This window comes from Xenia sp. Carnegie-2017, unplaced genomic scaffold, assembly GCF_021976095.1.
Source record: "Xenia sp. Carnegie-2017 unplaced genomic scaffold, XeniaSp_v1 HiC_scaffold_23, whole genome shotgun sequence".
In the NCBI taxonomy this organism is placed as follows: domain Eukaryota; kingdom Metazoa; phylum Cnidaria; class Anthozoa; order Malacalcyonacea; family Xeniidae; genus Xenia; species Xenia sp. Carnegie-2017.
The window spans coordinates 13,374,045-13,401,837 of NW_025813486.1; the positions used below are offsets into that span (position 1 = coordinate 13,374,045).

Genomic DNA, 27,793 nt, shown 5'->3' on the forward strand with positions numbered 1-27,793 from the left:
TTTTAAAACTTAAAGTGAGGTTCAAATAAGTTCATCGAAGAACATCTCAACTTAATAAATTTACATTAACTGTAAAAAACTAAATAGTTAATTCTAGAACATCAACCCATTACACGTGAGCGCAGATAAAAGCACACAAAGCGTACATATTTTATACTAAGGCAATGTGTGGTAATTTAAAATGTCGCTCTGAACTTTGCTATGAACTTCTTATCGCTAGGAGCTTCTTTCCTAATTACTTAAATTGCAATTAAGATCACACATGTTTATAAATAATCACTTGGCTTGATAATGACTTTGAAATAAAGTCGGAAAATTGCTTTAAATCTTGTCTCTTGCTGATATAGCTCGAATCTTTAGTTTACAAGATGATGTTTTTGGAGCGCGTTTTGTCATTTATGTTTTGAAATTGTCGGCTAGAAAAGGAATTTGGAAAAGGTTATAACTATCTCTATAACCCACTACTATCCGTACTCGATAATTTCGTCATTTTTAAACATCAAAAATGATGAAAAACTGACCAATCTTCTTGGGATATTCCAGTTTAAGGTTTTTCATGAATTTAATGAATTCTGCTTTCTCTTTTGTGAATCGTTGATTGTGGTTCATTTCTTCCTCGACTGTTGTAACAGTAAAGCCTAAAAAGAAACACGTTTTTGAGTACCTTGTCGAGATGGTTTCACTTCAACTATAAGTGAGATTTTCAAAAATTCAAACCTTGCTAGTCATGTCCAGGATACAGTAGAAAGTTTGAAGGAAGCGATAATATTTTTTCATGAACAGATTCGTGATTTGTGCTTTGTGGTTCGGTGTGATGTTCGGCAATTTGATTAGTCTTGTATTGTTTCTTTGTAGCTCGTTTGTGTTCAGTAAGTCTTATGTTTAAGTTCCTGTCAGTTTCCCCGATATAAGAGGCGTGGCAGTCGGAGCAGTTTATTTTGTAAACTGCACCTTGTCGTTGGTTGGGTTGTTCTTTGTCCCTTATGTTCGTTAGTACTTGTCGTAACGTGATTGGTTTATGTGTGACACGTATGTTGTATGATCGTAAGATACGCGAGATAGTCTCAGACGTACCTTTGATGTAAGGTATCGTTGCTGTTGTCACTGAGTTGTTCGTTTCGTTGGGTTCGTTGGGTTTGTAAGTGTTGCGTTTGATAAAGTCAGAGTTATAGTTGTTTTTGTCAAAACACGTTTAAGATAGTTGTTTTCGTTGTGTAGAGCGTCCGGTGAATCACATATGATTTGTGCACGTCTTGTTAGTGTTCTGATTGTGGTGGCTTTGTGTGATGTAGGGTTGTAAGATGATTGGTCTAGTAGTCGGTCAGTGTGTGTTGGTTTGCGATAAACTGTTGTTCGTAGTTTTTGATTGTCATGCTTTACCAAACAGTCGAGAAAAGGAAGAGTTCCGTTTTCTTCGACATCTTTGGTAAATTGTATGTGGCTGTTCTGTTTGTTGATGTGAGTGTGAAAGTCATCAATCTCGTGTGCATGTAGTGCTGTGATTGTTTCATCAACGTAGCGGAACCAAAAAGATAGTGCATGTTGGTAAGTCGTGAGCGCCCGTTCTTCATTTGACTCTGAAGATAACTACCGCTAAGGTTGTCGAAACGTCAGTCAACAACAACAACAAAAACAGTCCTTTTCAGGACTATACCAACCTAGACGATCTACATTTACAAACATGTAACGATACTCCCGGGTTCAAACCATAAACTTTAATCATGGTTTTAGTCACTGATTAGGAACAACTTATTTAAAGACATTTATTTACTTACTTCTTTTGTTGAGCATTCATCAATTGATTAGTTGCTTTTCACGTCCAGAATTGGTTTCTGCCCGATTTTACCCAACAAATCCAAATTTCTTTCCCTTTCTGCATTAAGGTCGCCGACAATCGTTTCGAACTATAATAAACAAGGCAAATTTCTCAAATCTGGTTGAAATTTCATCGAAGTAGACATTGATTTAGACGAAACATCTTCAGTTACATCGATCATCATATGAAAGTGAACATTTTTTAGTTAATCATTTCTAACAGAAATGCCAGCCGATCCGTTTGTTGTAACACAATGAAGTATAATCATTTGCGCTTGACGGGTAGATGTCTTAAATTTTTTGGTTTGTTCACGTTTCAAACGTCACATTTGTCAGACAAAACATCGGGTTTCAACTGGTAAACGTTACGTTTGTTCAAATCGCAGATTTCTAAGTTTGTAATAACTCTTTCTTATGTTATATGGTGAGTTATCAAACTTTGCAAATCACCTGAAGTACACACAAGTAATTTTCAGTTGCTACAGCATTTTATCATTGTAAAATCATATAAACATGTTAATCACATGACCTATGAGGATAAAGTTTCATTAAATTAACATTTAATGCAAAAGCCTCGTCACCTAAAAGAAAATATGGGACATTGTTGGGTCTTTTTCCCAATTTCGAGGGCATTGGAAAAACATTGCTTTTGCATATACATTCAAGAAACCATGTTTAAAGATTCCACCATCTGACATACTTCCTGGTGCACCAAGGTCAAATGATACAAACCTTCCCTTTGCATCAGCAATAGCAAGCAAAACAATACTTGAGTACTTCTTGTAATTAAAATATTCTGAACCCGTATTGGGTGGTGCTTTTATATTAATGTGCTTTCCATCTATGGCACCAACTGCATGAGGAAACTGCCACAAATCCGAAAATTGTTCTGCTAATTGTTTCCACTGTGCATGCGTTGTAGGGGGCTGTAAGAAGTCTTTTTTCAAAACATTATAGATTACTTTGCTCACAATTGGAACAAATGTTGATATTGTAGAAGTTGACATTCTGAATGAGTAAGAAAGATCTTTATATGATGCTCCAGTTGCAAGAAATCGCAGAGTTACACATAGTTTCTCAAATGGTGAAATAGCATCCCTCATGTTGGTATTCTTTTCAAAAGAAAACATTGACCTGATCATACAATTCATCAAACAATGTCGGTTCCATTCTAAAGAAATACACAAATGATAAAATAAAATGGTGTCTACGGTATTAAATAAAAACAAAGTGTGCTCACCTTAAAAAGTTTCCAAAACTTGCGATATCTGTGCTTCTTAACTCTGGAATCAAATTGAATGCAATACCTTGTGATTCTCTTCGTTCTTGTGTGGCCCATGGTCGCACCCACCATCTACGTTTTCGCATTTTTTTACCTTTACGTATTATCTTCATTAAAATAAAAACAGCCAAACTAATACATAAACGTTTCTTTTTCTTTAAAGTCTTGTAACGAGTCATCTTGCGATTGTCAAAAGTTGATATTTGTAGGACGTAATATCTCGATAAGATAAAGTAACGACGTATTTTCCTTTTCTGCTAACCAAATGCATCGAAGGCAATCTAGTGACAGTGCTATGTAACCAAAAATTTGATAGCCGTTCACTTGAACTTATGCATTTGTCATATATTATTTGTCAAAGAAAATTTCCCCGTGTGAACGGGGCTTTATAAATATACAATTCCATGCATACATGTTAATGTCATTATACAGTTGCAAAATGTTTGTCAGAATCATACTCGTGAATATAGAATTCAAGAAAGACTTACGCCTGTGTTGTCATGAAATCAACCAGAAAAGACTGTATTCCTAAATCTCACTAGGGCACTCGCTGAGTGGGACTTCAAAATCACCCCCGAAACAATAACCGAAAACTGCATTTTCACTTCACTGATTGTTTCATTTGAAATACGTATATTAGCGCACTTCTTGATATCCTCATTGAATACTGGGAGATCGATTTCTGAGTTATGCCTGGTTTCCATATGATCGCTTCTGTCGCTAGAGTCGTTTCTGTCTGTTGAAAAAAGTCCCCTGCGGTGATCAAACGACAGAAGCGATTATTGCGATGAACTGGTTTCCATTAATCGTATGCATCGTATCTAATTTGAACTAGTCACCATACACTTACTGTATGATATATTCAAAATGGCGGCAGTCAATCGAGGAGGAAGACTTGTAGCGTGTTATTTTCTTTTGCGTGTGCTGAGAAGAAGGAGAGAGCGAAAGCAAAAAAGAAAACATCGTCTATGGGTTTTAATATTTCGAAAATTTGTACTTCTGTTCTTCTTCCATAAATGAAGACGTAGAATTAAAGTTTATTGCCGCCATCTTTGAATACGGAATCTCGCACATGGAATTACGGATGTATCATGGGATATATCAAGTCGCTTCTGGCGTAACAATCGTTTTGCACCGGTTTCCATTAAAAAAATGCAAGCGCGTAAAAGGTGTTTCCGGTCGTTTCTGTCCCAAGGATAGAACTCTAGTCTATCTCAAACGATCGATACGCAAGGATCTTTTCTAACGTAAGGATCGCTTTTATCGTTTGAGTTGAGCGTTTCCATATGATCGTCTCTGTCGCTTCTACAAAATGCAAGCGACAAAGACGATCCTTACGACAGGAACGATCATATGGAAACCGGGCTTTACATACAACGAGTATGAATGAGAATATGTGTGTTAATTTTTCAAATTGGCTAATGAACCAAACGATAGTGAGTTATGGTACGTTTCAAACCAACCTGGCTTCGCGACGGCTTCTCTGCAGGCGTTAAATCTGAAGTTGATTCTAAACGAATAAAAAAATTTCCAAATTACTAAATGATGCTGAAATTTACATAGCATGACCAAACTTGCCTACGCGCTCAATCATGGCTTCTACACCAATAATAGAGAGATTTAGCAAACACGACGTATCGTCTAAGACGCCGTCAAAATGACGTAGATATGGCGTGGACCCAATCATATATTGGAATATCACGCCATTTTTACGCAATTTTCACGACGTCTTAAGCCCGAGACACACTGTCGCTGTCGCTTGGTCGTTACGGTGAAACGACAGAGCGACGAAGCGACACGAAAAATGATAACAGACACACTGTCGCTAGCGCAACAGGCAAAGCGACTTGATTTTAAGCACGTACCAGTCCCCTAGAGAATTTTAGCGGGAAATACGAATTTGGCGGTTCATTTCAGTATGGCGTCGAACCAGAACTTACGAGATATATTAATAGCAATTGTTTTAAACGAGTTGGACGAGGAAGAAAACAAACAAAACCGACGGGTAGTTCGTAAGAGGCGCTGCTGGGTGAGAGATATCAACCGACGACAACGCGAACAAGGTGACTTTGGAAACTTGGTTCAAGAATTGAGGAATGACGAAGAACAATTCTTTATTTACTTCAGAATGAATCAAATGACCTTTGATTTCCTTTTGAGCTTAGTTGGTCCTTCATTAAGAAGGCAAAATACTCATTTGCGGCAGTCAGTTTCACCAGGAGAAAGGCTAGCCATCACTTTGCGTAGACTGGCAACAGGAGATTCGCCTCAGTCAGTGGCCTTTGCATATCGTCGTGGTTTAAGTACAGTTCGCAGCATAATATACGATACATGTGAGGTTTTGTGGTCTGTACTTATGCCAATGTATTTAAAAGCACCATCGAGTGTATTAGAATGGCAGGGTATTGAGCAAGGGTGAGTTTCTATCTCATTATCATGTTGATTTATTGCACGGAGTGAGTTTCTGAGCTTGAAACAAAGTTTCTTTACTGTTTGTGACCTAGTTTTCAATTGAAATAGGTTCTCTACTGTCTGGAATTTTCCAAATTGTATTGGTGCTTTGGATGGGAAACATATTGCAATTCAGGCTCCTAGAAACTCTGGCTCAGCCTTCTTCAATTACAAAAAGTTTCATTCCATTGTGCTGATGGCAATGTGTGATGCCCATTATCAGTTTGTGTATGTTGATGTTGGAGAATCTGGCGGTGGAGTGACTCTGGAGTCTTCGAAAATACAACATTTGGATCAGCATTCCTAAATGGTATGCACATGTAATTTATCTTAAAATGCAAAACATATATATTTTGTATATATACATAAAGTGCAATTTTTTAAAGGAAAAGTCCAGTTACCAGACCCCTGATAAATGATGGCAAGAAGATGCCATATTGCATTGTTGGGGACGAGGCTTTTCCATTGAAGACATGGATTATGCGACCATATCCTGGTAAATCTTTGGACTGTGTAGCAAAAAAAGTATTTAATTACAGATTATCAAGAGCTAGAAGGACAATTGAAAATACATTTGGTAAACTCAAATAAAAACATTGTTGTATATATCAATACTTCATAATTTGATTATGTCAATATTTGTAGGCATCATGGTTTCCAAGTGGAGAATCTTGAAAACTGCTATTGTTGCTGAGCCAAACAACGTGGTCAAATTGGTTAAAGCTATATGTGTTCTTCACAACTTTCTGCGAAAGCAATCTGCAGCAAGTTACACACCTCCTGGCTCGACAGATACAGTGGATGAAAATGGCCAAATAAATGAAGGGAGTTGGAGAGCTGAGATGGAAAAAGCTTCTCTTCAACCCATTGCTCAGAGCTCTAGAAACCAAACAAAAGCAGCTCTTAGAGTAAGAGAAGATTTTGCATGTTATTTTATGTCATCTGAAGGAGAGTTATCTTGGAAAGTGGATTATGTCCTTCGTACATCATAATCATAAATAGAATACTTGGAAAAGAGTCGGTTTATTTTGTTAGTTTTTTTATTATTTGAAAATAATGATTGTAACAGAAACACTTAAAAAACATCAAACTAATTTTCTGGAAACTCCAGCTTAAAAAGAACATCCTGAATCTCCTTCTTGGCTTTAGCTCTAGCATATGGAGTAGGTAGCTTCCTAATTTGCTCAGCAACACTGTTTCCGAAAAAGTCATATTCATCTTGACTCTCTGGCTCTTTAACTTGTTTTTTGTGAAGAGTTTCTAGATACCCAATCAACTTTGTTTGATATGGTGACATGTCTTCAGCCTTCCTCTTCTTGCATCGTACAATTTCAGATGTGCTGGACAAATTTGTTGATTGGCTTGATGGACTGTCAGCAAGCACACTCTCAGCTATCTCCTCAGAGTCTTCCTGGATTTGAGAAGACGTAAGTTGGTCTTCCACAGGGATAACAACATTCAAGATTGTCCTATGAATAAAATGATCAATTACTCATAGAAATAGCTTATTTTTGCCTACATTGTTATTAGAAAGTCATAGTGTAATTTCAAAAATTACATACTGGCGTCGTTTTGCGTAATCATCCAGCCAGGTCATAATAGACCAAAACTCCCAGTTTGGTGTTGAGGAAGCAGGAGCACCAGATTTGATAGCTGCATCATGCTTCTTTTTGCATCGCCTATATGTGTCTCGCAAATTCTTCATTTTACCTTTTAGTTCGTTTGCTTAATAAGAGAAAAATAAACATTTATTTGACTGGGTCAGACGATACTGACAAAAAATATTGTGAGATAAGAAAACATGTTTTGCGAAATGAGTATTTACCTGAGAAATCAAAACCGATTGCACGCATTTCTTCGGCTATCTTTTGCCAGATATTTCCCTTCAATTTTTCATCTTTATAGTCTTTTAAAGACATGTCGTAAAGAGCAGGATACGCGCGAAAAGAATTTATAAGTGCTTCTTCTAGTGACGCCATTTTGAAAATTTTGTCCTAGCGACACAGCGATTTCATGTGCTCCAGCGAATTCGCTGGCTGTGTTGAAACGACAAAGCGACACGGCTTTGTAACCGCGCAATCCCGTCGCTGCGCGGTAACGACATAGCGACAGCGACAGTGTGTCTCAGCCTTTAAGGTATGTACACATTTGAAGCTGTAAGTGGCGCTGAAACCGTATGCTGTAACATGTCCAATTTAACTTTCTATATTTGATATTATGTGGTGGTACACACTGAGTGCAATGCCGTAGCGCTGCACTCAGTGCGTACGACATAATAGAAAATATAGAAGGCTAAATTAGACAAGTAACAGCATACGGTTTCAGCGCAGCTTCCAACTTCCAGTGTGAACGGACCTTTAGACGATGCGTCGTGTTTGCTTAATCTCTAATAAATACACTGATGCGGCGCAGTGGTATCACTAGCCAGGAGATTTGGTCCAGCTATATTTAAAATCAGAATTATTACCGATGTCGAAAATAATATATTTTGCTAATGCACAGTGAGCATAGTACATTTACAGAGACACATTGACAAATCAAGGTTCATCTGACAGAAGGGGAGTAGATTTTGCAAGGTGTGCTGACGAGGTCTTATCGAACAATTTTCTAGCCTATAATAGTATTATATGTACAGGAGGGTGAAAGACTTTTTTTTGGGGGGGTGCCTAAAAAACCATCCTTGGATAACAAAAGTATTACATCGGTTTGGCTACACATCTCACGTAAAGTCTTACTGTTAAAAATCTGAGAACGACTCATGTTTCTCAGACATTGATATTTGTTCTTCGCCACTCGTTCTTTTTTGTCTTTTTCACGTTTTAAAAACTGGTCTTCATAAGGATCTACAAAATACAAACAAGAAATTACCAATTCTACATATAACTGTAGGGCAAATCTTGCGCCTGGTTATTTCAAGGATAAGTATTTACTTGCATTGGCAGGCACTTCTATTAGCCATTCCTTTGTGTCATCTTTTGCACGTTTAAATCCCCAGCGTGGCTTTCATGACTATGTTAAATTGTAATATAGAAATTAAAAATAATCAAAATGAATGATTTCAATGTTTTTACTGGCGTTAAGAGCAAGGCCTTCTGTAGTAAAAACTTCCAATTTTTTTGACAGAACCATTGAACTGAATATTATCTAAAGCTAGATTTCTACTTGCAAATTTTTTCACGAGAAGCGCTAATTTTCGAGGCGAAAAATTTCGTGCGAATGGGTATATGATTTCCACTAGTAATAATAAACCACGAAATACAAAAAACATTCATACAAAGCGGCTGAACCGGCACATAAACGACAGTTTAGTATTTACGACCAGGAATGTGTTTCAATAAGCATGGTTTGTTTCGTATTTCGTCTAAGAAAATTCCTTAATCAAAACAGTTGGTTTTTTTGTAGAGTAGAGTCGCTAATAACTCCTCACAATCAGCCATTTTGAAAACTGAATATACTTGATGGACATCACAAATCAGAAATACTGAAATCTGACTGGCTGGCGAATTTTTTCGTAGCAAAAAAGTAGAAATCAATCGAACTCAAACTTTCGTCGTTGCGAACAGTTTATCCGAATTTATCGCTGTGTATATGTGACGTTGTTGAACGTCTGCGCATGCCTTAATTCGAAAATTATCGCTTTGTGCGAAAAAATTCGCAAATGGAAATCCGGCTTAAGCCTACTCTTTGATTCGCGCATGGAAAAATTGCGATGGCTGAATTGCTGGCTTTAAATTTTGGGAGGACTAAGCCTTTCAGTTATATTCAGTTAAACAAACTGAACACAAAAAAATAGCATGAAATCAAGGCGGAAAATGAGGTCATTGACAAATTTGGTAAGTGTCTATTGGTGAGAACTAAGGTGAATAACCAGCCACTAGAGGCTTAACGAGTGAATTATCTTGTACGTAAATGTTTGTAAAAATCATTATTCATGCCTTAAGAAATGTAGGCTTTTTACATTAACTGAGCAGCGAAATATTTACATAGCAAGACCGAAATATTTACACATTGAAACAAACGTCACATAAAGAGAGTACATAAACAAAATTCTTTTACACACAAACAACACACACAATCATCTTACTTTGGTGGTCTCATCCCAAAGCATCCTTTGTGAGCATCCTTTCTGTTTTCGAATTCCCTAGAAAAAACTGTCTAAACTAGGTTTAACAAATTATCGTTGAGCAACCTTTGCATTTAGACTACGTTAACACTACTCCGGATTAGTCTGAAAACATTGCAAAAAAGCAACAGAATCGGGTTACTTTTAAACTACGCCGAAGGGGAATTGTTTGAAAACGTCACTTTCCGGAGCCATACGACCACACTTTCCAAACGTGGTCGAACAAAAACGAGCGCTACGCAACGTTGGGTAAAAAGGTAACCGTTGATATTTTGCCACACTTTAGATACCAGTTCTCTTCGATTCGTCCCAAATTTTGGTGCATTATTGAGAATGGTGACATTTTATGTTTTGGAAAGCTTTTCATGAAAAATTCTGTAACAATTTTTACAAATCAATGTTTTTTATGATTTACGGCTAGATTTATAAACATCTAGCAATGTGTAGACGAGAAACGGCGCTATTCTTTAAAAAAACTAACAAATTTTGACTGCAAAATACATTATTTGAAAACACGCGTAAAAATGTAGAGGAATTCAAACGGATCACGGTAAACGCAGTCAAATTCTTCAGTCACTTTTTTGCCCGGAGTAGGGAAAACGTAGTCTAAGAGACACGACAAACGTTATTAATCGACATAATTAAAGCAGATAATGAGATCAGTGAATTTGTACGTAAAACGTGAGTTGTTTATGTTCACACAAGCTTTTAATAATCTATTTTGAAAGGGTAAATGTAAAAACCACATTTTAAAACTAGCTTAATACTAAACGATAACGTTTTTATTATTAGTAACACAAAAGTTCATCAGCATAATATAAAATGAAATATACTGGGATAAAACAAACACAACTTAGCCTACAAACTCAAGATATGAGATATAAAAAAACAAGATGCATTACTCAATTAATGATATTTTAACAATAGAATAATGGCAAAGCTAGTGAAGAAGCTAAAGAAGATGATAGTGGAGAAGCTACTATAGAAGAAGCAAGTGAAAAGGCAAGTGGAGATGATATTGGGAGAAGAAAAAGGAATGAAAAAGCCAGTGGAGAATCAAGTAGAAAAGCTAGCGGAGAAGCATGTGAAGAAGACAAATGAGAAACTAAAGGAAATACTGATGTAGAAGCCAATGGAGAAGCTGGAGGAAATGCTTGTGTAGAAGCTAGTGAACATTCAAGCGGACTGTAGTCACTTTAGTAAACTGCTTTTGAAACATCAAGGTAATGTAGCCAGCCAGGTATGAATTTGCAGGCCCTTTAAGAGTGCAAAAGCTGGGTGCATTGTTTAATCTTTATAATCATCTTGGTTTTGGTTTGTCTCTTAAGCAGATTTAAATTATTAACAGCAACATAAGACTGTGTCCACAGTTTTTAATTATAAGTGTATCCAATTGTATCCAGTATATCAGTTTCACATTGTCTTGTGCTAATTCCTTTACAGCCATGAATACTGCTTCTCAGCAACAGTTTATTGTCTACAGCTGTAAATTGTTCAACTTTTCGATTATTAAAGTCACACTTCACAAGTGGAATAAAGCTCTTGTCTTTCTTATTACTACAAGACTCGAGAATGATGATCAAACTATTGCTGAAAAGGATTCTAATGTCAACTGCAATTCATATTTATACCATCCCTAACTACATTCATATCTTAAGAATAATTTTAATCTTTTTGGAAAAATATTTAAGGCATTATTATTACATTCATACTAACTATGATCTTCTGGAATTTGCTTAGCACCTAGAAGAGGAAAATGAAATTTACTGAATGTAAAAAGGCAGTAATATCGTACATGGCTGGCTATATTGCCCAGATCGTGCAAAAGAAAATAAACTGTCCTGTTTGTCATGAAGCAGTCGGTTCAAGAAATCATAAAAATGAGTCTGCTTTCTTGACTTTAAAAGACAGGGGTAATTTGTTTAAGCCAACAGCAAGTGTTATAGTAATATGCAATGAAACAGAGAGGTGCTTTCAGAGAATGTTGGCAGCTACAAATGGAAATTTACTGCAAGGGAAAGGAATTCCTGATGGTATTGCTGTGTCCGTATTAAATGGTATAGATTTGAGGACCACATTCAAGGCTCTCGACACAGACATGTTGAATACTACTGTTCATGAAAATCATATTTACTCATTAAGACCATATATAAATGTTACAGCAAGGTGCGAGTATACCATTTGAGAAAAACAACTACAGAAATAGAAACTAAAGATAAAGTGCGAAAGAAACTAAATAAACTTGTCTTGTTTAAGCATCAGTAGTACTTTGCTCATGAAAAAAATGAAGTTACAGCAAAAATAAAATGTCAACAATCTCTCAACATAAAGAAAGAATGATAAAAAAAAGTAACTCACTTCATTTCTAAAGAACTGAAACGTATACTAGATCATAAATGCCTCAGAAATTGGAAAGCGAGCAGTGAACTATCTTGCATTGGCAACGATGGGACAAAATGCATTCTCGCATGTACAACTTTTAAATCAACACTAACGTCGATATTTTAGAGCTATAGGAATCATTTTGATGTCAAATCGATTCGCATAACCTGTTTTATCCATGACTAATACTTGAGGTTAGTAAGGAGTCGCGAAAGGTCTTAAATATTCGAAAATCCATGTTTGTAAACGTTATCCGCCATACATTTCTATAGTAATTTGTATCTCGCCGTGGTACCCGCAAGTGAATTTTGCATATATAATTAGGCTTCAGTTTTGATACCATTGAGTTCTATAATAACTGGAGCGGCTATCTTTACTGGGGCGAGGTCGCCAAAAAAATGGCGGCCAACGGACGTATTTCCGCTGAAATGATCGCTTTGCAGAAAAATAATATTCTCGACCTCCCCCTGGTGTCTATAGTAAATTATAAAGAATTTTTCAAAAACAAACACGATATCACAGAATATGGATATCGTTAGTTCCATATTCTGTGACGATATCTTTTTTGGCATTTCTTTTATAATGCCAACACTTCAATCGTTCAATTGTTGGATGTCGTAGTTTCCACAAAAAGGAACATATCGCTTCTCACAGGTGAGGTAGTTGTTTGTTTTGTTAGTCCGTCAACGATTGAAAAGCAATTATACATGCACTTGAAAAGCCATAAAATACATAATTTTTGATCATAATTTATCATCATTCCATAGATCGTAATTTTTAAGACTGACTTGAACGCCAAATATACTGATGTTTTCCTGTTTTTGTCTATAAAATTCTGCATACTTTTCTGTCATTTGTTAATGCATGAAATCGTAAAATTTACCTATCTATTTGCAAAATAGTTTCCCTAAAGCAAAAAAGACCCTGCACACATTTTGCTCTGTGAAAAGTATCAAGAAGAAATGATCAGCCCCAACAGTACCCATGATTTGGAGCAGAGCTTGTTATGTTCTATTTGCTGACAACATGCAGGGAAGACCAAGAAGTAAAGATGACTGGAAGATGTTATTGACCAGGCAGAGTCTTAAAAAAATGATAATGCTGTAAAGATAATTGATTTATTGTCTGCCTTATCCAGAGTTATTTAATTTGATCATGGTCAAATTCTATGGATGGAGACAATGGATTCACTAATGATGCCTTGAATGCTTTGAAGTAAAAGTTCATGAACCAAAAAAAGATGGCAAGAAGGTTGTTTGTTTTTGATGCTTAATTAAATGTCAATTCACAACATATAAAATGGAAAGGCCATAAAGTTTGTGTCTATGTAAACATTTGTACTGAGATTGATGATGACTTGATGCAGATGTGAAGCATTAAACTGAATAAGCCATTGGGTTTTATATAACATAATGTTTAAATCATGTCATATCTTTATCAAAATATTTTAGTTGAGTGTTGTTTAAATGTTACTAATATCTAATGCACTATACTAAAGCATTAAAGATTCAGTGATGAAACCTTTAAAATTACTGTACTGTATATCAAAATGTGCTACAACTTTACAAGTATTTGATGCAGTTGCACTTCAGAACATCACAAAAAGGTTACTTAAAGTAATTTCTATACAATATTGTTTGTTTTCATTTACCAAACCTATGCAGACTTGAGTCTTTTTGAAATTTCATGTGAAACTCAATTACAGAAAATCCGTAAATATCCAGAGATTTTATATGTACTTTTTTAAAGAAACAAGTAAAAATCCTACAATTGTGGCGAAAAAAGCCATTGCCCATTGCATGAAAAGAAGAAAAATAGCAATGATAACAAATAAGCTAACTCTCTCGTGAACCGTGGAGATGAACTATGATATACTTTTTTGTATAGACTAAAGAGTTTAATCGATCAAACAAGTTTGACGCTGGTAAGAAAACGACGCATATCTGCATTCATAGATGTGTAGCCGACATATAGCTCTTTCGTCGATAGTTATAAATACATCCTCGTAGGAGCCGATAACTGGAAAGCTAGGTTGACTCGCTGTTACGAATTGTAGGTTTTTTAACGTGATTTTCATCAAAAAATTGCTTGCCAAATCCCAAATACACACGTACATTTTCCTCACTTTTTCCTCAGGAGGGAGTGGGAAATTGTGAAATTTTCGGAAAAGCGGTCAATTTCGGTAAATCTCAGCGGCAAAGGACGAAATCCGCCATTTTTTTGGCGTCATCAGATATCTAAGGCCGCGCTTGAGATAGCCGCTCCAGTTATTATAGAACTCAATGTTTGATACCTGTAGAAGCTATATCCAGTCTATTATCAGATCAGTGGTATTCAAATGATTCAACAACATGCATTGTTTAATTCATAGTGCTTGAGCCATCCTACATGAGTATTATATTATACAACATTATTTGTGGGAAACACAGCAAACTGAAACAATGGATTACTTTACACTGTTAAATTTCTGAGAACGACTAATGTTTCTCAGACATTGATATTTGTTCTTCGCCACTCGTTCTTTTTTGTCTTTTTCACGTTTTAAAAAACTGGTCTTCATAAGGATCTACAAAACACAAACAAGAAATTACTAATTCTACGTATAACTGTAGTGCAAATCTTGCACCTGGTTATTTCAAGGATAAGTATTTATTTGCATTGGCAGGCACTTCTATTAGCCATTCCTTTGTGTCATCTTTTGCACGTTTAAATCCCCAGCGTGGCTTTCATGACTATGTTAAATTGTATTATAGAAATTAAAAATAATCAAAATGAATGATTTCAATGTTTTTACTGGCGTTAAGAGCAAGGCCTTCTGTAGTAAAAACTTCCAATTTTTTTGACAGAACCATTGAACTGAATATTATCTATATTCTATCTATTATCTATATTATCTATTATCTAGCAAGATTTCTACTTGCGAATTTTCTTGCGCGAAGCGCTAATTTTCGAGGCGAAAATTTTCGTGCGAATGGGTATATGATTTCCACTAGTAATAATAGAACCGCAAAATACAAAAAATATTCATACAAAACGGCTGAACCGGCACATAAACGACAGTTTAGAATTTACGACCAGGAATATGTTTCCATAAGTATTGTTTGTTTCGTATTTAGTCTAAGTAATTCCTTAGTAAAATAGTTGGGTTTTTTGTAGAGTAGAGTCGCTAATAACTCCTCATATTCCGCCATTTTGAAAACTGAATTACTTGATGGACATCACAAATCAGAAATACTGAAATCTGACTGGCTGGCGAATTTTTTCGTAGCAAAAAAGTAGAAATCAATCGAACTCAAACTTTCGTCGTTGCGAACAGTTTATGTGAATTTATCGCTGTGTATATGTGACGTTGTTGAACGTCTGGGCGTGCGTAAATTCGAAAATTATTGCTTTGCACGAAAAAATTCGCAAATGGAAATCCGGCTTAAGCCTACTCTTTGATTCGCGCATGGAAAAATTGCGATGGCTGAATTGCTGGCTTTAAATTTTGGGAGGACTAAGCCTTTCAGTTATATTCAGTTAAACAAACTGAACACAAAAAAATAGCATGAAATCAAGGCGGAAAATGAGGTCATTGACAAATTTGGTAAGTGTCTATTGGTGAGAACTAAGGTGAATAACCAGCCACTAGAGGCGTAACGAACGAATTAGCTTGTACGTTAATGTTTGTAAAAAACTACAGAATGCATAATGAAGTGATCTTATTACTCATTTGCCATATTGATGCTACACAAATGCTATTGAACTTTGTCTATACGTCTTTGACTTGCGCTAGGCGCTAATAAATGTTGTCTTATTGAAATGACATGCAAATGCTGTATATTTCATCGATTTACGCCAGCGTTTTTAAATCATTCCGGTTACCGTGCATCCACACGTGTCTAGATTCGGCGAGTTTTTAAAAGTCTGCGGTTACATTATGCGTTTTCGCTGGAGACGTGTGAACAATAAAGCCTATTTTCCACTAGCCATGTATCGTAACGTAACATGGCGCATGCGTGCTTGTGAATTTGATGGTTACTAGGCACAAGCAGGCATGGGCCATGTTACGTTTTGCAACGATACGTTACGATGCATGGCTAGTGGAAAACAAGCTTAAGCGTAACGGCAACAAAATATTTGCGGATACAACCGAGTCCGGATACGTGTGGACGGGACATAAAATTACCAACTTTTCAAACAGTCTTAACTCAACAATCGCTAAAAATATTGACCTCAATTAGGGTTACGATACTTTTTGTTGATTTGACATAGAATTACATCATTTGAGAAAGATATAACATCAATGAACAACTTACCTGATCATAAACGATGATTTTGTCTGCAGTAGTGAAGAGTTGTGTTGCCTGTTTGGAAAATTTAAAATATTTCACAGACATCCTTTGAAAAATAATCGAATTACAATCAAGGAAGTAAAAGATAACTTACTGTAATGTTCCAAAGAGTTTTACTTTTGTAAACATATCCCTCCTCTTTTCTTTAATTCCTCCGTTTCTGCTTCTTGAACATATTATGCTGCTAAAGTGTCCAAACAAATCATTCTGTCACCGTCACTGTTTGTATAGTCCACCTTTCCGACTCTCTATAAACACGTGCTATTAGACCGTGTCAAATCACCTGAAAGTGGACAAACAAATTCGACATACTGAAGTTTACTACAAAGAAATAAAGTCGTTCTTGCATTTGTTACTCTATGGAAAAAAATAGCGTTAATGTCTAATTGAAGCCAGGTTTGATGGAGATGAAAGCAGATGAAAAAGCCAAAGCATATGAAGTATTGATGCTGCCTACTCTTTCATCTGTTCTTGGGTTAGAAAATGAAAATGAAAAGCGTCACATTTTGATTGGAGATATAGAAATCAGTGATTCTTTATGATAAATTAGTAAATAAATTTGGTGATCCACCACCGTTCGGATTATACAATTTATTTAATTATTTGATATATCATTCCTCCGATTACGACCAGCAAGGTTTTGCAGCATACAAAGCATTGGAAGATTATTGCATGTTTCAAAATGGTTATGTCCAGTCATTACTGACGGAGACGATGGCAAACGAAGGCGTTCATTTGTATGTCGGTAAGGTTAAACTACCTATAAAAGTATGACGGGTGATCACCGCCAAAATTCAAACATGGCATTCGGCAATGCGAACATGGCATTCGGCAATGCGAACATGAGCCATATGAACACACGGTGATTATGTACAGCAGATATGCGTAACATGAGTAATGCGAACACAAAGTTCTTTGTGTCAGCTGTAATGGAGAAAGAACGATAAGATGATACTTCATGTCCTGTTTAAGAATAAAAATAAGTTGACGATAAAAATTGGAAACTTGGCTTCAAACACTATTGTAATACTTATTTTTCAGCTTTTCTGGTTGTTTTAGTGTCATTTAATTGCTCTAATTTTGTTGAATTTGACATTTTTGAAAATTTATTTGGCTATGGACATCCGCAATGCCTGCCCACCCGGATGAATATATTAATACAAATAGTTATAATTGGAAACTCGAAATCATTTTTATGAAATGGTAAGTTTGTATTTGTTAAATTAACATTTAAAAATAATACAAGTGATTAATACCATATTTATGTAATGTTTCATCTTTTACAGTGTTTTGTTCGGACTAAATTTTATGTTTCTATTGGACAGGAAGATACTAGAAAGATAGTCATTAATCATTTACAACAGTCTATGCGGAAAATTGAGCACATCTTAGAAAACAATTCTGAAGAGCTCCCGGACTATGATTGCTTATCGTTTAGAGTTGATCATCTTCGACATATTTTAATTTATTGTTCTGATACAATAAGTATACCTGCTCAAGTTCATCAGTACTTAAGCCTGGTTTTTGAAATAATGAAATCATTTGGAGATGGTGACAATGGTGAATATGTTGCACCAACTGTGAAAACTGGTGGGCGTGGACGCCCAGCATACTATATCACAAAGGATCAACTTCATTTTTTGGTCTCATCAGGGTTCAATGTACCACAGATTGCGTCATTACTAAATGTTGGAAAACGAACTATAGAAAGAAGGCTTCACGAGTTCAACATTTCTTTAAACACTACATTTTCCTTAATAAGTAATGATTTAGACGCTGTTGTTAGAGATATTGTCAATGAATTTCCAAATGTGGGTAGCAGACGACTTCAAGGTTTCCTAAGAGCAAGAGGATATAACATCCAACAGCAGCGTGTTAGAGAAGCAGTGCGAAGAGTAGATCCTGAAGGTGTTTTATTACGAGCTATCGAATTGAATGTCATTAAAAGGAGACCGTATAATGTGAAATCTCCTTTATCACTGTGGCACATCGATGGTTATCACAAACTGATCAGGTAAGAAATTTTCTTCACTATTAGTTATTAAAACTCATACATTTAAGTATGTGATACTTATAATGGTTTCTTTTAGGTGGAGATTTGTGATTCATGGAGGCATTGATGGATTTTCGAGAAAAATCGTTTACCTGGAATGCCATACGAATAATTATGCAAACACAGTTTTGAATGCGTTTCTTCCTGCTGTCCTTCATCATGGACTTCCTTCTCGCGTTAGATCTGATAAAGGAGGAGAGAATGTAGCTGTTGCGCAATATTTACTGGAACATCCTGAACGAGGAAGTTGAAGGGGGAGTATGATCACTGGCAAGAGTGTGCACAATCAGAGAATAGAACGTCTTTGGAGAGATCTCTTTTCTGACTGTGTCCATATGTATCATAATTTGTTTTATAGCCTAGAAAAGTCTGGTATACTAAATCCTGATGATGACATCGATTTGTTTTGCTTACACTATGTATATTTGCCAAGAATAGCGCAGTCTCTCAAAACCTTTACAGAAGGATGGAATTTTCAACCGATAAGTACAGAAAGTAATCTTACTCCAAATCAGCTATGGATAAGTGGTCTTCTTCAAATAGCTAACAGTAGTAACAGAATTGCTCGAGATCTTTGGCAAACAGATGTACGTATTTTGTGATTATGATAAGCTGAATATTATGTTAGTACAATATTCTCAGTTTCACACATAACGAGCCAATTGTCGATTTAGGTTAGCATACCCCTTTGGGCATATGTTGCGCGTTTGACAATTTTTCTTGCACTGAGGGTGGGAATTTGATCATTAAAACGGAATGAGGCACGCCGGGAAGGATAATACAGATACGTTAAATGGTGCATAAGTAACTATATAATTAGTGTTAACCACAGTAAACTTGCGTTTAACCTAGATCCGAAGCTGATTCCAGTTTGTTTACTCCTATGGAATAGAAAGCTTTAGGTTTTTGTTGCATAGGAATTTCATGGAGTCGACTGGAATGGCCCAATGTCAAGTGACTCAGATAATGTCATAGTTGATGTTCCTCAAACAATGAACCCGTTATCTGATGTGGAGTTCAGTACTTTGAAGAATGTGGTTGATCCTCTTCATCCGAGTAGTACTCTTGGAACAGATGTTTTTATGCAGTGCAAGCAATATGTTCATGACAGATCTTTTGCCAACTGATGTCAAACATTGCATGATGTTAACGGTCTCTATAACAAAACTATGAAGGGAAATACGCTATGCAACACAATTTGTTGTCGAGAAAAGTGTACTTTTTGTCGTTTTTTCCCCACTTTTTTAAATACATATTTACACTCTGCTCATTCTGCACTGTGACACAGAATGAAAACAAACCTTCTTTAGATATCATGATGTTAAATGCATGATGCAGAGTTTTTTGGAGAAGCAAAGAGTATTCTACGAACCAAAAACGATATAATGTATCATTTTTGTTAAATTTTTATGAAAAAAGGTTTAAGACCGGACACTTCAGGAATAAAAGTGCTTTCAATCGCCACTGAAGAAGAGGAAAAGATATGGTTTGAGACTGATACAATATTCACATACAGCTCATTTGTAAATTCTTGGCAGTGTAGTTTTAAAACTATATTTGCTTTTTCACAGAATAATCTAATAACTGTTATTACGTTGGACGGATATGCAATTTTTGCCTTTTGTTAACATTACATGGAAGACATGAAACTTTTAATGAAATCGTATCACTTGAGCAAAAAAAATCAAAAATTTCAACCGTGAGAAAAAAAGCAACGAGGGTACCTAATATATAACTGGAACAATTAAAACCTTAGCAAAATTCTAACAAACAAAATGGTCAATTTGAACTACCTTGAACCAGCAAATGAGCACGATCCATGGCGCAAACTTGCAAACATGATATTATTAAACTTTTCATAATCTTCATATATAATCGGAAGTTTTAAATGATTGAAGCAGCTGTCGGAGTCAACCATAGTGAGATCTTCCTTGCCAAAGAGCACTTTTATTTTTGTTTTCAAACCAAGTGGGGGTACACTAAGGTTGGATGTGCAAAACTTAAGAAGAAGATTAAGAACAGGGATGTCACCACCTAGAACTGGAATTCGCTCTATAAGAAAAGTACGCAAGTTAATACAACAAAAGCGCATTTAACAAATCACTTTCGAGAATATAAATGTAGAGAAAATGTTTGATAAATTTCTATGTTATTTTTCTTACCAGTAAGACATTCTGACTCCTTCACAAAGCGAATCAAGTGTAAGTATGCTTGCCATTCTTTGTCATCCTGTTGATTTGATATTAGAAATGATACAAATGTATCTGCTGTTAACTGTGAATTTGCTACTTCATTCACAAAAAAGCGGTCTCCAACCGTCAGGATTCTTTTGAAGAAATCGCAACAATCCAAAGTGGTCGAGTCCTTCTCAAAATTTTTGAAGGGCAGGCAATTGCTTGTCAAAGAGCTCTTCGATAAGAATGCGACTGACAAATTCGAATCGGCATTTCATGTTGATTAAGGATTCCGTCGGCCATCCTGAACGATCAATAATGGAAGAAAACCTTGCGTCGTCATACAGAACTGAAATCTCCTCATCATTTAAGCAACTCTCAATCTAAAAAATGCATAATGCTAACTCACTGTACCGTATGCTATCTCGTTTATATGATGCACACGCGATCGCACTGCTTTTTTGCGGTTGTTGGAACAGAGAGAAATTATGATATTAGACTTATCGCCATGCTTTTACAACGACGACGTATGAACAAAGAATATGGCAGGCTTGATACGCCCTTCACACTGTTGTCCACAAAACACAAGTACATTCTCACCCAGCAACCTACCATTTTGATGAATTCGGTTAAATCAGAATTTTTTGGGGTATTAGGCAGATCTTCAGATGTTATCAATGCCACAGACTTTTCTTTGTCACCACTAACAATGAACTCGTATACATACTTGGCTAGAGTTGGCATACCTGGCCTTCTTGCAGGATTGAATGTCCAATCATGAGCCCTGCCATTTGTAGCAAATATATCTTGTCCCAGCTGTGTATGGGAATGCGGTTTCAGGTTTTCCTTCAAATAGCAAGTTGTCGATAGTTCCGGTCGTTCCAAGCCGCTGATTTCCAGTCGTTCTACAAATATGATACCCCCCAGCTTCTTTTAACAATGGGTATTGACTTTCAAGAACTTGAGTGAGAAACTGATGACTCCCTTTCTTGTTTTCAAAAGTTATTTTTTTCTCTCCAAGCCCGCTAGCTTTCAACTTTTCTTTTTCATAAACAGTCGAAGCAACAGATATGTTTTTGTCAGCTAGAAGACACAAAAGCGGTGGGTCCACGTGGTAGACGGGGAGAACATTGGGGTACACGTGCGCTGACGTTTTGCTTTTTGAACAGTTTGACATAGATTTTGCCTTACAGAAGAGTACGGTGCGAAAAGTTTTTGCAATTCTGCGGTGGTAGAAGTTTTCTTTGCCTTTTCTTCTCCACATTCTGAGTCCTCTAACAGTTTCGCTGCTTCTCTTATAAGCCTAGCGGCCTCTTGTCGCTTATTACTTTCGTCCGCCATTGTTAAATATTTACGAAGTCATTACAATGGTTATTACACAAAGGTCATTGCGAAATAATTGTAACCGCTGTACATAACTATCGCATGTTGCATTACTGTTACGCATATCCGCTGTACATAATCCCCGTGTGTTCATATGGCTCATGTTCGCATTGCCGAATGTCATGTTTTAATTTTGGCGGTGATCACCATTGAGCTCTATAAGAACTGGAGGGGCAAAGGGGCCTGGACCCCGTGGTCAAAAACATGGCGGTAATGGCGGATTTTGGTTGTCAAAACTTCCACTTTGAGAAAAATTTTTAACATTCGCTCCCTCCCGAATCCGGAACTCTATTACTGCTTATATCAATGACAACCAGCGAAAACAACCACGATACCGTAAGCATAAAATATTGAAAATAATGCTTCAGATTTTTGTGAAATAGACACACACATTTAAATGAGGTAAATCAAATATAATAGCGTATATGTTGTCAAGTAATGCTTTAGCTATGTTAGAAATAAATATCAAACGGCATTCTTTACACTGTCAATGTGTCGTTAAGCTTTAATGCATAATCCCATGCGCAATACTTGTGTTTTTGACTATTTTTTTAACAGCTTCGTGCAACTGTCTTTCTTGAATAGATGGGTAAATATTAGTTAAAATGTCCAAAAAGGAGTTAGAAAAAGTTAGCTTACCCCTACGACTTAAGTCGACTGGAAATATATTATAAGTAGGTATGTATTTTTTTTTGAGTTTTTTTTTTTGGTAGGATTGATTCTGGGTGTCTTATAAGGTATTATGATATTCTGATAAATCTACTGAGAACTTATGAAGAAAATATCTCGAACTAGGAGAGCAAAAGAACAAAATTCAAAAATTCTATAATCATGTTGCTGGTTCTGTTTTGAGCCAAGATATTAGTAACAGGATTGTCATTGACAACCATGGATCTACTATTGAACAAAACTACATTAATTTCCCATTGAAAATACGATTTTTTAAATTAAAGTGCATTGGTTTCTCTGACATAACACTTTTCTTATTGCTGCATGAAGGCAAACCTGTTTAAATAATTATAATGTAGGTGAAGATATTTAGCATGTTGTATAATTGTTATTATACAGACATTATTTATAATATTATGGCCTTGTGTAATGTATGTCAAGAACTTATTAATTCTCAAAATGCTAACCTTCTTGCACTACTTTTCTCTTGTGTCCTTACAAATTACAGTTACCTATACTAATTTTTCTAGGTTCAAACAACTTGACAAATTTTTGAATTTTACATTATGCTTTGAATTTTTCTTTTTGTCTTTTGGTAAAAATATGAGTGAATGACTTAAAAATCAAGTTTATCTAAAATAGTATTTTGTACAAAGTAACTATACATAATTGGAAAAGTCTCATGTTGAAGGCAGATATTGCTTCTTTTACTAGATTGCTATTCTTATTCTTTTAAATGATATCGTAATTCTTCAAAAGACATAAAAAGTTCTTTGCCATCAATTTTTGCTTCTTCCACATTCAACTTCATTGCAACCAATGCATCTTATGTGAATTTTTAATCACCTGGAATTGAAAAACGTATGGATTTTGTCAGATGATGCAATACTATATTTAATGTTTCATGCATGTCATCATAAGCTTTTCTTGAGCAAATATTTCAAGGTAGGAGCAAAATTTGGCACATTATTGAACAAAGTAGTTTTTATCTTGATTTTGATGTACTAACCTGTTTACTACACTGTATAACAAACAATTCATTTACAGAAACACCAGATGGCATTTATAGAACTTTTAGCATAAAGCAAACCTTTACACACCATCATCATGATTGTCCATAATGTGTCAAATTGTCCAGGCTACTTGTTTAATACAGGTATTTTTTACTGTACGACATGTACCAAAGAGTTCATTAATTAATCCTGCACTGCATTTGATTTCAATACAGCTCTGTCCTTAATATTTGCTTCATATTTTCAGAAAAATATCATGAAAAAATCCTCCATTTCAACTCAGTTGAAACAAGGAGTTTTAAGATATGCATATCTCGATAAGAACTGGTTGCTTTGCCTCGTCTAGCAAGCGATTAAGTAAAGAACAAATAAGAATGGATAAACATAACTTAAATTATAACTTAGGAGTAAAACATTCACAAAATATATACAATCACACTTCAAGTATTGACTTAAAACAAAACACTGAACACTTTAAATGGTAAACAATCTTACGTTGCTTACCGGTATCATGAAATGTTTCCTTTTCTGGCATTACTTCAGCATCCGTCTACCAAACAAGTTTGCAACATGTTTTAAAGATAAAATTTCTAAAAGTTTTTGTGTTTGGCATTGATATTTTATATAATCGCTATTGTGGTTGTCAAATCCGGGTGGGCGAAAAAATTTCATTTTATGAGCCCGCGTCTTTCCGCTGACTTTGACAACCAAAATCCGCCATGTTTTTGACCACGCGGCCGCGCGCTGATAATTTATAGTAATTTTGTTGACGTTTCCCCTCCAGGTCTTATAGAGCTCAATGGTGATCACCCGTCATATAAAACAGAAGACGGACGAAGGAAACCATTTTACGACTGCTGGTTCATTCTTGAAGGAAAAGGCGCTAATAGAGGAATTGTCTTACATGATGCAGTGTGCGAACTAGCTGAAAAAAACTAACTATGTGCAATTTTTTTTGGGAAAAGTGTTTCTTTAGAGGCATAATCAAATCGATATCACGTTATTAATTATGTTATATTACAAACAATATGTAAAATCAAAACGTATGGCTGATCAAGATTGCTAGTTTGGCTTAATATTTTGAGCTAAGTTTGGCTTCTTTTTCTCATGTTAGGCTTATTTAAAATCAAAATTCCCTTTGCTTTATTTTTCAAATTTGGCTTCTTGATTTGGTTTCAAAATTTGGTTTCAAAATTTGGTTTCTTGATTTTACTGAAAATACTCAAAATAGCTATGATGCCAAAAACAGTACGTAACGGTTTACAAAACAACGCAAATGCAAAAATTGACATTAATAATGTATAACACTCCTATTGTCATAAGTATATAAGCACCATGTATGTAGACTGTTGATAGACTTCCCAGTCTCAAAGTGACAACAACGTCTTTGAATTTGATGACATTGTGTCAACATGGATTTTAATGTTGTGCAGAGCACTCGTTTATAAAGTAAACATCAGTAAAGATTAAGCTTGAAAACTTTTTTTCAATTTATGTGGTAGTAATCAATAAAGACGTTTTTTGCATATCGTTCGAAAAAGTGATGTGCAATTGTTTTCATTTTAACTACAACGATGTGCAAATTGCACATTGCACACCGTTAATTCGCACACTGTGGCTAAGTATCTAAAATAACAAAATCTTCTTATACACATAGCCTTCATGATCTAGACTGCCCCACTTCATTGAAATACACCCATCCCAAATCACGAGTTCTTGAAACCATCCCCATCCAAAATACATTAAACAAGGCCATTACTGAGTTATGGGTTGAGTATTGGACTAGTGACTAAATTTAGATATTTATCGAATCACAAACTATTATTCTTAAGCCCACCCCTCCATCCAAACATGCTCACAGTAAAATTTAGCCAACCTCATCCTATGCTAATCCCAGTTGTTTCTAGTGACTACCGAGGGGAATTTCACTTGAAAAACCCCGTACACTTCCCAAAATAAATCCGCATAAAGTTCGATAAATCCGTGAAAATGCAAAAACTCCAATAAAATCCAAAAAGTCCGGTCACACTTCACATAAATCCATAGAAGTCCCGAAAAATCCTCAAAAGTCCAGAAAATCAAAAAAATCCAACAATAATTTTGAAACACTTGGTGTTATTTCATCATAAATTGAAATTGTTGAAATATTTGTTAAATTGTTAAAACTGGACGATTCAGCAGATGACATGGAAGCGAAAATAATCTCGAAAATAATGTCCAAGGCCAGATTTTTTATACTGTAACTTCTGGTTTATTCAATATTATAATATTCATTTTTTCAGATGTTCTTCATACAGCATGTTTACTCGACCGTTCATTATGAGCTTCATTGGTTTTTCCCTGGATAGATAAGATTAATATGCATATCGAAATGCATATTTTGTAAATTGCATTGCAGTAAGGGCAATAATCAGAGCCGAGCTATTAATTTGTTAATTTGCCTAAAAGTTGTTTTTCCAACATTTGATGCTTGCCTTGATGTTAGTAACCATCTAATGAAAGATCCAATATTATGTACATGGAGTATAAAAATATGTTTATATATTAACCTATTGTAAAATTTCAATAAGTAATCACTGTGGTAATCCCACAAGTGTATTTGAGATTGCATTAATGTTCATGTTTTGCTGTAAAAAGTTCTATTAAATTCCCTGATGCAGAAAAGGTTTTGTGCTTGTTACCAAGATAAGTAACATATATGCACATAGCTGACATTATACACCAATGAGGTCTGCATTGAGATTTATATTAATGTATTCTATTTATAACTGTGAACAGGAAATAATGCAGGAAGTAATTCAATGTATTACTGTGAAAGAATCTTGCTTGTCTTGCAAAAGGTTGGAAGAAGAGTTAAGAACCTTAAAAGAAAAAGTAAGCAAGACTTTTATATAGCAAGATTGTTTTTTCCTATTTTTAGTCTTGTAGGCAAATTATAATGTAATGGGCTAATTTCTATGTTTCTTTTTATTACTAGTATCAGTTGCAAATTGAACCAGGCCATGCTACTATACCAGATGAGTCGTGGAATATTTTTCCAAAATGTGGGAACTATGTAAAAAATATTTTAAAGGTTAGTGGGTATGACACACCTGAAGCTATCAAAAAGCTCAGAGACAAAAAAGAACTGCAAAAAACCTTTGACATTGTTCAATGTATGGCCGATATTTTGCCAATTTAACATTTTCCACAGAAACCCAACAAAATGTTGTGTTGCTTCCAGGACTTCATGTATTACTTGTTGCACATGCGTAAATGTATTTGATTCAAACTTTCAATAGTATTTTATGTCGTGATTTACTGAAATTATGTGAATGCTTTCAGTTAAGGATCTTATGATAAATGTTTAGTCTGATTTCATATTTAGCCAGTTCTTTTGAAGTTCATTAATAAGTATAGTTCACTTGTCATAGTTCACTCGGTGACTACTGCCAAGTGCCAATTTCAAAATAATTAATGTAAAAAATTAGCGACAAAAAATATTGCAAACTAATTAGAGGTGAATTAAAAATTTTTTAAACATAAGTACGTAAAAGATGTGCATAACAACAATTTGCAGTGTACACGATCACAGTACACTGTTAACAAATGTCAAAACCATTTAGTACGAGTATGAATAGCATTAACAATTAAACAGGGTGAAAAATCCTTCAGCATTACAAATATTGCTGTTATCTTAAAAAATAACCTTCTTGCACTAAACTAGGAGAAAAAATTTGGTTGTAAACAAAACTCTCTGTTTCCCTAAGTCAGTTAGTAAGAACTGTTTGCACATCGAACGACAATTCTAAAAGTGGAAAATCTGGAAAGAAAACGTTGATAAAAAAATACGTAAATGTTTATGTTCTGTTGTCGACTTGTCGTGCATAAAAATAGCTCTTTTTGCGTAGCCCATTTCCCAAACATCAACCCTGAAAAGAGATCATTTAATGTTAATGAAAAGTGATTACTTACTTCGTCTGCATGTCTTTTTTGGGGAATTTCGACGAAAGTAGCCAAAATAAGACGAAAGGCATTGAATATGTAATTGAAAATGTCGTCCTATACTTCAAATAATTTAGTCCAAAAAGCACTTGTAGCAATCCTACTCCAGTTATTTCGCGTTCAATGACGT

General features: G+C 35.4%; 1 long non-coding RNA gene across 2 annotated transcripts; it reads right to left on the reverse strand.

Moving 5' to 3' along the window:
• LOC124448650 lies at positions 1 to 27,746 on the reverse strand. 2 transcript variants are annotated; one of them, XR_006949196.1, is made up of 8 exons: positions 27,634 to 27,746; positions 16,482 to 16,670; positions 16,352 to 16,399; positions 8,284 to 8,391; positions 4,561 to 4,607; positions 1,776 to 1,904; positions 522 to 638; positions 1 to 416 (listed from the first exon to the last, which is right to left on the reverse strand). It is a non-coding gene; the product is annotated as an uncharacterized LOC124448650 (long non-coding RNA). The 2 variants fall into 2 exon arrangements; XR_006949195.1 differs by lacking the exons at positions 1 to 416; positions 522 to 638; positions 1,776 to 1,904; positions 4,561 to 4,607; positions 8,284 to 8,391 and adding an exon at positions 14,396 to 14,619 and having other exon boundaries at positions 27,634 to 27,745.
• Positions 27,747 to 27,793: the final 47 nt, after the last annotated feature.